This window comes from Podarcis gaigeae, assembly GCF_964106915.1.
Source record: "Podarcis gaigeae genome assembly, chromosome: 3".
Classification (NCBI taxonomy): domain Eukaryota; kingdom Metazoa; phylum Chordata; class Lepidosauria; order Squamata; family Lacertidae; genus Podarcis; species Podarcis gaigeae.
This window is the reverse complement of record NC_139680.1, coordinates 119,521,926-119,535,130: the sequence shown is the minus strand read 5'-3', so window position 1 is coordinate 119,535,130 and position 13,205 is coordinate 119,521,926. Positions and strand designations below refer to the sequence as shown.

Below are 13,205 nucleotides of genomic sequence, written 5' to 3'. Positions count from 1 at the left end.
GAAGCCAGGAGATAACCTTGCTTTTGGCTTTTAATCACATTAGAAGCTAATGCCCTGGCCCTGCATGATTTCCATCTGTTTTACAAGGAGAGAAAATTAAGCAAACATGATGGCGAGGAAAGGATTGTCTGCCCTCCGATCTGACACAGCAAGGTGTGAAGGAGGGGAGGGGGGAAAGCAGGGCGAATGCTCCGTGGAAGGGAAGAACTGACTGCAATGCTGACTCCACTTACCTGCGTGTTTTCTGCAATCATTAATCCAGGACAATTACTGCACCCCCTGATTCTGCACTTGGGGTCACAAGCGTTTGAAGAAGTTTGTGCTGCATGAAAAGGACAGCAGCGGTTGACATTTGTGCCATCCCGATACAGGAGGGAGGTTAATCGGAATCTATGTTGGAAGTTTCGGGACAGAGAAAAGGAAGGGTGTTCATCTGTGGAACTCACTGCTGCAGGAAGCAGTGATGGCCACCAGTCTGGATGGCTTTGAAAGAGGGTTAGACAGAGTCATGGAGAGGGAGAGGGCAATTGGTGGTGTGATAGGAATCTTTATAAGTGTACCAACCAAGCACGTACATAAATCAGTACAGGAAGACCGACCTGAAACCATTTTGATTCCCAAACTGAGCAAATGTTTTCTCTGCAAGGTCAGAGGAAAATGGAAAAGCCTCCCCATTGTATTTTCCTTCACAAATCCTGTCTGAAGGGCACATTTAATATATGAATAGGGTGTGAGCCTGTGACCTGGCTCAGGAACTAAGTATTTATGATTACAAAAGACTGGCCAGGCTCCCCAGGCAATCCAACCAAGTGACCATTAAACAGGTAACCTCTTAGATAAGATAAACAACACACTCAGATTTCTGCTGTAGACCGCCTTTTCTGTGATGTAGGTATGTTGTATCGGGGGTGTGGTCTTAGGTTACACCCCTTCTGTGATGTATGTATGATGTATGGAGGGGTGGTCTGGAGCTCCAGGGCAGAGAATTTAAAATGTCTATACAAGGCCTTGCACGCCATTGTCCTCCTTTCCTGTGGGTGAGGGGAGCACCCTGTTGCAACAGATCAATAAAGATCAAGCTTACTAGCTGCTTTGCTTCTCAATATTCTCTGGTTGGCCTCTGTTATTTTCTCCTACCAATAGGGAACCTACATAAGGACTCCATATGGGCTCTTGGATACCCCATAAGGGAAAAGGGCAGTTTTTTGTTTACAACAGTGGCTACCAGCCAGGATTCTATGCCTCCACTGTCACAAGCGGCGATGCTTCGGGATCTCAGTTTCTGGAAACCACAGGTGGGGAGAGTGCTGGCCTTGTCCTGCTCACTGGTTTCCCACAGGCGTCTGGTGGGCCACTGTTAGACGAGGATGGTGGTCTAGCTGGGCCCACTGGTGGACTGGTCCTGCAGCAGAAATTAGGAGTGGAGTGTTCCAAACAAAGTCCTTGCAGGTCATTTCTGCTGATTCCAAGCATAGAGAAATAAGACCTTCTGCCTGCTTTCACCAAGGCCATTTTTCAGGATGGGCGAGGAAGGAGAAACTCTGTCCATCTCAATGTGGGTTTGTTTTTTTTTAGCTCAGAGCATATAAACCATCCTTTTGTGGCTGAGTCCTGATAATGGAATCTGTTGACCAAAACAGCTGGAGGGAATGGCAACAGATTGGGGGAAACTCATACAAATCATCAGGCTTGTTGTTGTTGTTTAGTCGTTTAGTGGTGTCCGACTCTTCGTGACCCCCTGGACCAGAGCACGCCAGGCACTCCTGTCTTCCACTGCCTCCCGCAGCTTGGTCAGACTCATGCTAGTAGCTTCTAGAACACTGTCCCACCATCTCATCCTCTGTCGTCCCCTTCTCCTTGTGCCTTCCGTCTTCCCCAACATCAGGGTCTTTTCCAGGGAGTCTTCTCTTCTCATGAGGTGGCCAAAGTATTGGAGCCTCAGCTTCACGATCTGTCCTTCCAGTGAGCACTCAGGGCTGATTTCCTTCAGAATGGATAGGTTTGATCTTCTTGCAGTCCATGGGACTCTCAAGAGTCTCCTCCAGCACCAGAATTCAAAAGCATCAATTCTTCAGCAATCAGCCTTCTTTATGGTCCAGCTCTCACTTCCATACATCACTACTGGGAAAACCATGGCTTTAACTATCATCAGGCTACCTCTTTTCAAATAACATTCTGGTTATTCTCTCCCCAATGTGTATGTTTTCCCAGAAGAAAAAGGGGGTAGGCACGTAATTTCTGCCCTTCCACCCTCCCAAATTTCTGAGAATTGCGTATCTCTTTCCCAGAGAATGGGAGCATCGCTGCCGTGTCATTTGTTGGGTGTCACGCTCCAGCTCTTCGTTGCTCCGTTTGTTCAGCTCATTTGCATACAATTTCTCAAAGGTCATTGAGGCATAAATTGAGGAGGTTTGATCTCTTCTCTCCCCACCAAACTGCCCGTTTAAATAGGCCGCAATTGCAGGAAACAGCTGGCAGTGAGCGCCTGGCAGTTAATTCTCCCAGCGCGGAGGTGGAACTCGGGCGACGGCGCGGAGCGGAACGGAAGATTTATCCTGGCACTAAACCTCGTATGCGGGAATAAACAGCTCCATTTGCCCCTTTATTCATTCTCCAATTTAGTTCATTGTTTAAAGCAGCGCAGAGCGCAGGAGCTGGAAGCAGCCATGCTGCCGTTCTCACTTGCAAAGAAAAGCAGTAAAAAGACCAAGCCCACCCCACCGGTTTCATAATTGGGTGGGTTTCTCCATCCCGTATAGTAAAAGCTATGGTTTTCCCAGTAGTGATGTATGGAAGTGAGAGCTGGACCATAAAGAAGGCTGATTGCCGAAGAATTGATGCTTTTGAATTATGGTGCTGGAGGGGACTCTTGAGAGTCCCATGGACTGCAAGAAGATCCAACCTCTCCATTCTGAAGGAAATCAGCCCTGAGCGCTCACTGGAAGGACAGATCCTGAAGCTGAGGCTCCAAGACTTTGGCCACCTCAGGAGAAGAGAAGACTCCCTGGAAAAGACCCTGATGTTGGGAAAGATGGAGGGCACAAGGAGAAGGGGACGACAGAGGAGGAGATGGTGGGACAGTGTTCTTGAAGCTACAAACATGAGTCTGACCAAACTGTGGGTGGCAGTGGAAGACAGGAGTGCCTGGCGTGCTGTGGTCCTGGGGGTCATGAAGAGTCGGACACGACTAAACGACTAAACAACAACTCCATCCCCTTCCTTGCAAAATGCCTGCAGGCTGGAGGTTACATAAGGCAGCTGCCGGGTCTCATGGGCAGATGGGACACTCAGATTTCGGATTGGTTGTCTCCAGGATATTTATCATTTTTAAGACTCTTTCACTCCCCTAACAAAAAAACCCCAAAAAGTTACACTGGTAATCAACAGCCCTTGCACCAGAGACCTAAATCTCCCTTGGAGTGGGGCACAGAACTCCCAAGGAATCTCCCTGAAGGACTAACTGCCAAAAAACCATAAATGTGAATGCGGAAAGGAGCTGTAAACATAGATGGCAGACACTGCCTTTTCAGTGGTGGCCCCCTGTTTGTGGAAGGCTCTCTCCAGGCAACCTCACTTGGCACCATCTCTAGGCGTCAGGCAAAATCTTTCCACCTTAAGCAGTCCTTTGGCCTTTAACTATCTGTGACCTTTCAGAAGTGCTTGGGATGGTATAATGTATTCCCCTCACCCAGGGCCGTCTTTACCCGGGGGTGCAAGGGGTGTGGTACACCCGGGTGCCGAATTCTGGGGGGTGCCTGCCGCTGAAGCCACCTAAGCTCTTGTTGAACCAGTGTGGTGCGGTGGTTAAGAGCAGTAGTCTCGTAATCTGGGGAACCGGGTTCGTGTCTCCGCTCCTCCACATGCAGCTGCTGGGTGACCTTGGGCCAGTCACACGTCTCTGAAGTCTCAGCCTCACTCACCTCACAGAGTGTTTGTTGTGGGGGAGGAAGGGAAAGGAGAATGTTAGCCGCTTTGAGACTCCTTCGGGTAGTGATAAAGCGGGATATCAAATCCAAACTCTTCTTCTTCTTCTTCTCTTAACCATGATCCTGGGGTGATTGCGGTCAATGGGTCATTTCTGCAGAATCAACCTATCTGGCAGTGGTACCTAGTGGTGTCTCATTTTCACATGATTGCAAAACGGAATTATTGCTGCCGCTTTTTTTTTTCCTATTCTCCCCTGCTTAGAAGCTCAACAACTTTGTTGTCGTTGTTGTTGTTTAGTCGTTTAGTTGTGTTCGACTCTTCGTGACCCCATGGAACAGAGCATGCCAGGCGCTCCTGTCTTCCACTGCCACCCGCAATTTGGTCAAACCTTTGAGAACACTGTCCCACCAGCTCGTCCTCTGTCGTCCCCTTCTCCTTGTGCCCTCCATCTTTCCCAACATCAGGGTCTTTTCCAGGGAGTCTTCTCTTCTCATGAGGTGGCCAAAGTCTTGGAGCCTCAGCTTCAGGATCTGTCCTTCCAGTGAGCACTCAGGGCTGATTTCCTTAAAAATGGTACGTTTGATCTTCTTGCAGTCCATGGGACTCTCAAGAGTCTCCTCCAGCACCATAATTGAAAAGCACCAATTCTTTGGCGATCAGCCTTCTTTATGGTCCAGCTCTCACTTCCATACATCACTACTGGGACCTCCCCCCCAAAAATTTGGGGGTGCTGGGCGGATCTTAGCACGCTGGTGCCTCATATGCTAAAGACAACCTTGCCCTTACCCCCTGGTTTTAATGTTTCTATGGGGGGAGGTTGGGGGGTGTAAGTTGCTTTGGGTTGCCCTGGGCAACTAACAAATTTAATACATAATAATATATTGGTTGTGAGTCGTGGAAGACCTGCTCCCTGCCTTGGAGGCTTTTCCTACCTGGCGTAGGAGGGTGGACTGACTCCAGCTACAAAAACTGTCCAGCAGGCTCTTGGGGTATTGTTTAGGGAAGGTTGCTGGGAGTGGGGTTGTCGCCGTTAATAATATTATTATTTTTTGCATTCCTAACCACCTTGGTGTCCTAGATTTGAAACCAGGCTGCTTCTGCTTCATTCCTCAACAAAAACAAGGCTTTTATAGGCTGCTCCTGGCGAGCCAAAACTGGCCTTATTTTTACAATGACGATGCCTCTTTAAATTCTGGGCTACTCTCTCCACAAATCATTAAGATGCCTTTTGAGGGGAGGGGGGGCTGGGTAAGGAGGACACCGTTTGTCAAGGGAGAGAAGGCAGGTGAAGATGAACCCAATGTATTCTGACAGGCAGGAGCCTCCGATCAGCGGAAGAGCCCACTCGCAATTACTCCAATTTGTTCGAGCGCCGCTGGCCATGCCTCGTCCCCTTGTTTGTGTTTACTCTCCAGCAAACAATGTTCAAATCCACAAAAGGAATTGGGCAACCTTGGAACTACTCTGGTCATGAGATGATCAAAGCAATTAAGCACATCAGAAGCTCCTGCTGGAACCAACCAGCTCAAATGGGTGAGGTCCAAATAATAAAAATATTATTATAAAAATATCATCATTGTTAGATAAAATAAAGGAGCCCTGGAGGATTAAGTCTAGCCCAAGGTGACTATGGGGTTGCAGCGCTCATCTTGCTTTCAGGCCAAGGCATAGCTGTCAACGTTTCCCTTTTTTTAAGAGAAATCCCTTCCGAATAGGATTCCTCGCAAGAAAAGGGGAAAGTTGACAGCTATGGGCCAAGGGAGCCGGCATTTGTCCACAGTTTTCCAGGTCGTGGCCAGCAGGATTGAACCGCTTCTGGCGCAACAGAGGACTGTGACAAGTGCCAGAGCGCATGGAAAAGCTGCTTACCTCCCCGCCAGAGCGGTACCTATTTATCTACTTGCACTGGCATGCTTTCGAACTGCTAGGTTGGCAGGAGCAGGGACCGAGCAAAGGGAGCTCACTCCGTCGCGGGGATTCGAACCACCGACCTTCCGATCAGCAAGCCCAAGAGGCTCAGAGGTTTAGACCACAGCGCCACCTGCTTCCGCTATCATCGTCATCATTATTATTATCTAGTTCAGCATCCTGTTATTGCCGTGGCCTACCAGATGCCCCCAGTGTAACATGAAGAAGTCCTTCCTTTTGATTGCCCTGAATCTTCCAGCGTTCCACTACATTGCATGTCCACAAGTTCTAGTATCTGAAGAAGTGTGCATGCACACGAAAGCTCATACCAAGAACTAACTTAGTTGGCCTTTAAGGTGCTACTGGAAGGATTTTTTTTTGTTTTTGTTTTCACGAGTTCTAGTGTTAGAGAAAAGCTTTTCTCTAGCCATTCTCTCCTTACCATGCGTGATTTTAAACACTTCTCTCATATCACCTCTTCCTCGCCATGTTTCTAAACTAAAAAGCCAAAAAACGCTACAACAGCAGCAAGAATACTTATTGCAAAGCACTGGAAGACACAAGATCTACCCACCCTGGAAGAATGGCAGATGAAGGTGATGGACTACATGGAACTGGCGGAAATGACTGGCAGAATCCGAGACCAGGGAGAAGAGTCGGTGGAGGAAGATTGGAAGAAATTTAAAGACTATCTACAGAAACATTGTAAAATTAATGAATGTTAGAAGGATGCTGGAATGAAGTTATGTGGTTTTAGTAGAAATGTTATAAAGGTTTAAGAAAAATCAGACTGTTAATTGGTGAAAGGAGGGAAAGTATAGTTACACTAATATCAAGATAAATTACAGGACAAAAATTGGGAAAGATGGAAAGGATTTGCTGAATTAGTTAATCGAACTAGAATACAAAAAAGGGAGGTGTGAGGAGGTCAAGGAAACAAGTAAATGAAAGATAAGTTATGGGAAGATTTGCTGTGTTTTTTAATTGTTTGTATTTTTCTGTTTTTTTTTCTTTTCTTTTTTTCTTTCTTTTTTACTTATTGTGATGTGTTGTTTTGCTTATGTTTAATATGGTGTCTTTATTTTTGCTTTTTGTAACCCTTAAAACTTTAATAAATATTACTTTTTTAAAAAAGCCAAAAATGTTGCGACCTTCCTTCAGAAAAGAACCACTCCATCCCCTTGGTCATTTGAAATCATTTTATTCGGTTTTACAAATTAGTGTTTGCATTCAAAATCACAAATGATAACAAACACAAGATTCTTCTGAATCTCTAGACTTTCCTCCACCGCTCCATGGGTTCTTTACTTAACCTTTTCAGCTGCATAGTGCAAGTCGCTCTAATTTTTCAGTTCTCTGTTATGTCCAAAATCTTTGTTACGTTACAAGAGATATTTAAGACCTGCTAAAGAGTTCAAACATTTACAGTGGTCTCTCAGATCAGTTTCCTCCATTCTTTATTGAAGTTTTGGTCCTCCTGATTTCTGGTTTTCCCGGTCATTTCTGCCATCTCTGCATAGTCCAACAGCTTAGCCTGCCATTCCGCTCTGATAGGGACCTTCTAGCTCTGGGCTATCAGCATCCTTGCAGCTGTCATATCTGTTACAGCTAAAAATTGGTCGCTGTTTCTTTGATGCTAAAAGAACTACGTCAGTGGCCTACAATGATGCATGCAACTTTCACCAAATTGTACCTGTATATATAGAGTGAACAATGTTAGTGTTGGGTGTGGGTTGGTTGGATGGTAGAAAGCTGGTTGCATTTGGTGTGTGTAGAAGCTGTCAGTGGTGGTTGGAGAAGAAGACTTTTTAAGAATAAAACCAGCAATACTCTGCAAGAATACTCTTTCTCAAAGACTCTTTTGTGCCAACTAAGGTCTGAGGAAACCTCTCCATTCGGAAGGAAATCAGCCCTGAGTGCTCACTGGAAGGACAGATCCTGAAGCTGAGGCTCCAAGACTTTGGCCACCTCATGAGAAGAGAAGACTCCCTGGAAAAGACCCTGATGCTGGGAAAGATGGAGGGCACAAGGAGAAGGAGACGACAGAGGATGAGATGATGGGACAGTGTTCTCGAAGCTACCAGCATGAGTTTGATCAAACTGCTGGAGGCAGTGGAAGACAGGAGTGCCTGGCGTGCTCTGGTCCAGGGGGTCACGAAGAGGCGGACACGACTAAATGACTAAATAACAACAACAACAACAACAACAAAAAGGTCTAAGGACTAGGCAAAGGAGTAAAAAGGAGGTCAGAACCTTTTCTTTTTCAAACACTGGCAGTATCCCCTCCATCTTTTGGGTTCCCTGAACCTTTTCCAAGTCTGCAATATCCTTTTTGAGGCAAGGTGACCAGAGATGGACACAGTGTCCATTCCATTCTTATCAACCCAGTTTCTTACTCCGTGCTACAGCTATAGACTTTTATCCGGAGATCGGACAGATTAATTTGGTCTCGCCTAACAAGGACAAACTGGCCTGACAGTCAGCCAGAGCTATTGCCTGTTTCCTTTCAGAGATAGAAGGGGCTTCCTTTGCAACAGAGTATTTAGCAAATGGTCCTTTGGCTATGATAGCAATCACTGCGTTCAAACGACAAAAGCCTGCGAGGTCTGAGGAGGCTCCAAGTTCAGACAAACATCAGATTACTCTTGACCAACAGGTCATTCGTAAGCTAATCTTCCACTATGTGAAAGCCCCTGCTATTGAAATTTCCGATATTGAAAGACACACACACACACACACATTCATTAGCGGCAGACGTAATAGGCTGTTTGCAAAGATGCAAGACTTGCTTTCAGTTTGCTTTCTGAAGATGGTTTATTTGAGCACTTTTGCTGCTCTGAAAACACAGGCGCAATGGGACAAGCTCTAGAAAGATGGCGGGGAGAGTTTCTATGCCTTTTCAGCCTTTTGAACAAAAGCTGGGTGTGGTTGGTACCTACTGGATAGTGCCTGTGTCACCACCCACCTCTCCTCTTCACTCCCACCTCTCATTTCCATTAGAAGAAGCAGCTATAGTGCTTTTTTTCTTTAAAAAAAACAATGTTTAGGAGTACTCTCATTTTCCTATTCATTTTGAAATACTGCCCCTGAATGAGGCCAAACTTAGATTCTCAAAATGTTTAGGGGTATGCGTACCCCTGCATCACACCAGAAAAATAGCACTGAGCACCAACATGTTAGCAACAACAATAAAGTGTAGAATTGAGTCAGCCCATTGCATCCTGACTCAGAAGCAGAGGCCTCAGCATTCAATGTGAATAGCGTGGCTGGAATTTCTACAGGTGGAGGCAAGGATGCTCAGGAGGGGATAGATTGTGTCCCAGAATTCACAGCTAGGGATTCATCATCATCATGCAAGGGGGGTGGAGTAGATGACCCCTTGGGGTCCCTTCCAGTTCTACAGTTCTAGGATTCTATCATCATCTTATGCTCCGATCACTGGTGTGACTGGCTGAACCTGCTGCTAACGTGTTTTCTTGGTTGCAGGTCCTTATTAGCTGATAATGTTGTAGCCCATTTCTCCTATATTGGGGTCAGCAAATTTTTGTAGCTGCGGACCTTGTGGTGGGCCACAGAAGCGACACCGGGGGGGGGGGAGCTGGAAGAAGAGGTGAGGGGGGCAAGTAGTCCTCCTTCACACACCCCAGCCCCAGCCACTGTGCTTACCTTGCCAGGGGCTGCCACCACCACCGCTGCTGCTGCAAATTCATCCACTCCGCTCTCTGGCCCACAGGAGCACCAGGGCAGCGGTGGTGGAGGGAAGATGAGCGGCACAAAAGGGCTGGTTCCGGAGAGGAGTTGCTTAAAATGGCGCTCAGCCAGCTCAGCCCAGCCCCCTTCCTCCTCTAGGCAGGGCGGGGAGAAGCCAGGAGGGGGGAGGGAGGAGGCACCACCTCAGGGGGGGGAAATGGAATGGTGCAGGGGGGAAATGACACAGCCCAAATAAACAGAATCCTCACGCCGATCCACAGACAGTCCGTAGGCTGGATCCTGAAGGCAATTGGGCCTGATCTGGCCCCCGGGCCTTAGTTTGCCAACCCCTGTCCTATATCCATCTGTTGATCCTATATTTATCCCATATTCATGGCAGTTCCAGTGGGCTGCTTTTGTCCCTCTCAGGAAAGCTCCCCTGGTGAAGATAGCAAAGACCATCCCATTTGCTGATGGATGAACACCTGCAAAGTGGTGTGGGTCATTCTCGTGATGTTAGTCATCAGCCTTAGGCAATATTTCTCTTGTATTACCATGAAATCACCCTTACTTAACGCTGTGGCATCTCTGGGTCCCCTTGTCCCCGAGTTAATGCACAATGTTACATGTCTCTGTGTGCATCCATGTATCAAATTGTGCATATTTTAGTTTTTAATCTGAACAAACAAGGCATTGTGTCGCTTGCATCTTCTTGTGGGGACGGAGATAAGCCTGCTTGGTGTGCAATTAACACGTAATTTGTTGCAAATAACAAGAGCGATAACCCGAAGGTGCTCTGCAATTAGCGGGTTTAATTTCATCCCCTCCAACGAAAGCAGCACTTCTGGCATCTGTGTGTTTATGCGTGTGTGATTGAGACAATTTGAGCCTTAGATGATCCAGAAGGGGAAAACGGACAGACAACATGGGAAATGTTATTATGTGATGTGCAAAGTCTCAATCACACAATGCGATGAAGCTACCTTGGCATCGCCAAATCCCTTGTTGAATAAAGGAAGCTTGTTCCAAGTTGTAATCACAGTGCTGAGCCAAAATGGGGTGTATGTGTGCAGTTTGCAGAGATGCTTATCAATGTATGGAAGTGAGAGCTGGACCATAAAGAAAGCTGATCGCTGAAGAATGGATGCTTTTGAATTCTGGTGCTGGAGGAGACTCTTGAGAGTCCCATGGACTGCAAGAAGATCAAACCTCTCTATTCTGAAGGAAATCAGCCCGAGTGCTCACTGGAAGGACAGGTCCTGAAGCTGAGGCTCCAAGACTTTGGCCACCTCAGGAGAGGAGTAGACTCCCTGGAAAAGACCCTGATGTTGGGAAAGATGGAGGGCACAAGGAGAAGGGGACGACAGAGGACGAGATGGTGGGACACTGTTCTCGAAGCTACGAAGATGAGTTTGACCAAAGTGCGGGAGGCAGTGGAAGACAGGAGTGCCTGGCGTGCTCTGGTCCAGGGGGTCACAAAGAGGCGGACACGACTAAAAGACTCAACAACAACAATTATCACAGGTGAAGGAAGAAACGAGAATAGTAGAGTTGGAAGGTACCCCAGAGGTCATTTGGTCCCTGAAATGCAGGAATCTCAGCTAAAGCATCCCTAACAAATGGCCACCCAACCTCTGCTTGAAAACCCCAAACAAAGGAGAGTCTGCCATCTTGCGAAGGGAGTCTGTTCCACTGGCAAACAGCTCTTACTCTCAGAAAGTTCTTCCTAAGGTTTTGTCAGAATCTGCTTTCTTGACATGCAAATCCATTGGTTCAGGTCTTACTCTCCAGAGCAGGAGAAAACAGGCTTGCTCCATCCTCCGTGAGATAAGCCCTTGAGATATTTGAACTCCCCCAGCCATTCCTCGTAAGGCTTGGTTTCCAGACCTTTGACATTCTTTGATCGCTGTTCCCAGCTTGTCAATATCCTTCCTAAACGGTGGTGCCCAGAAGTGGACGCAGGACTCCAGTTACCCCACTACCAATGCTACCTTGGTTTAAGAACATCTTAGTTTATGAACAACTTGGATTAAGAACGCTGCAAACCCGGAAGTAGGTGTTTTCGTTTGTGAACTTTGACTTGGTAGCAGAGCACATTCCGCTTCTCGTTGAGTGTAACTTGAGTCCCTATGGGATAGCACACCTTGGTTTAAGAACACTTTGGTTTAAGAACGGACTTCCGGAATGGATTAAGTTCCCAAACCAAGGTACCAGTGTACTAATTAGATGCCATGGAACACGGGTGGCGCTGTGTTAAAAACCACTGAGCCTCTTGGGCTTGCTGATCAGAAGGTGGGTGGTTCGAATCCCTGTGAAGGAGTAAGCTCCTGTTGCTATGTCCCAGCTCCTGCCAACCTAGCAGTTTGAAAGCATGCCAGTGCAAGTAGATAAATAGGTACCACTGTGGTGGGAAGGTAAACGGCTTTTCCATGTGCTCTGGTTTCCATCACAGTGTACCATTGCACCAGAGGTGGTTTAGTTACGCTGGCCACATGACCCAGAAAGCTGTCTGTGGACAAACGTCTGTGGCTCCCTCGGCCTGAAAGCAAGATGAGCGCCGCACCCCATAGTCGCCTTTGATTGGACTTAACTGTCCAGGGGTCCTTTACCTTTAAAAGGTAAAGTAAAGGTACCCCTGCCCGTACGGGCCAGTCTTGACAGACTCTGGGGTTGTGCGCCCATCTCACTTAAGAGGCCAGGGGCCAGCGCTGTCCGGAGACACTTCCGGGTCACGTGGCCAGCGTGACAAAGCTGCATCTGGCGAGCCAGAGCCGCACATGGAAACGCCGTTTACCTTCCCGCTGGTAAGCGGTCCCTATTTATCTACTTGCACCCGGAGGTGCTTTTGAACTGCTAGGTTGGCAGGCGCTGGGACTGAGCAGCGGGAGCGCACCCCGCCGCAGGGATTCGAACCGCCGACCTTTCGATCGGCAAGTCCTAGGTGCTGAGGCTTTAACCCACAGCGCCACCTGCGTCCCCCTTTACCTTTACCTTTTACTAATTAGATGACCAGTGCAAGTTCTGTCCCGTCCATGCATTCAAAACTACCAGCATCAAACTATTCTCTCTCTAAACAGACACCTGCCTTTCTCTGCCTCTAGAGAGGAAAGTCTTCAAAATTAATTGAAAAAGTTGTTTAAAACAGTCTTTCCCCCACACAAAAATATTGAAGCATTTCTTTGGGGAATCGGGGCAGAAGTCCCCCCACCACAAAAGTTGGTTAAATTGTTTATGGATGCTACCAGGCAGAATATTGAATGTAGAGAAATCAAAAGCAGTTCCAACGAAAGAGGAGTAGACTTCAAAGCTATTGGAATATGTGAAGATGGTGAAAAGAAGAGACCCAAAGGATGAAATGTTTGTGGGAGAGTGGAGACCCTTTCCAGGTTATTTGAGAAAATATTATAGGCAAATGAAATTGCAGGCAGGGCTGGAAATATAAACAAAGGAATGTGGATGATAAAGGAATGTAATGTAGTATATATGTTATAGAAATAAGTATTAAAAGGTTTTTAAAAAAACGCTGGATGGTTAAGTCCAGTCAAATTTGCCTATGGGGTGCGGCGCTCATCTCCGCTTTCATGCTGAGGGTGTCAGAAATAAGTATTATATTTAAGGCAGTCGATAAAACGTTTTGCACAGAAACATCATGGAAGTAAGGACGGGAAATCAAAATGCTG

The 13,205-nt window shown here is 47.0% G+C and overlaps 1 protein-coding gene across 2 annotated transcripts in view; it reads right to left on the bottom strand.

The window, feature by feature from the left end:
- Nucleotides 1-2,754: 2,754 nt before the first annotated feature.
- Nucleotides 2,755-13,205, bottom strand: part of ZNF395 (zinc finger protein 395) — a 446,083-nt gene continuing 435,632 nt past the window's right edge. For both annotated transcript variants that reach the window (XR_014562756.1, XR_014562757.1), the window contains exon 9: nucleotides 2,755-3,206. The gene's annotated coding sequence lies outside the window, so the exon portion shown is untranslated. The remainder of the gene's footprint in view (nucleotides 3,207-13,205) is intronic.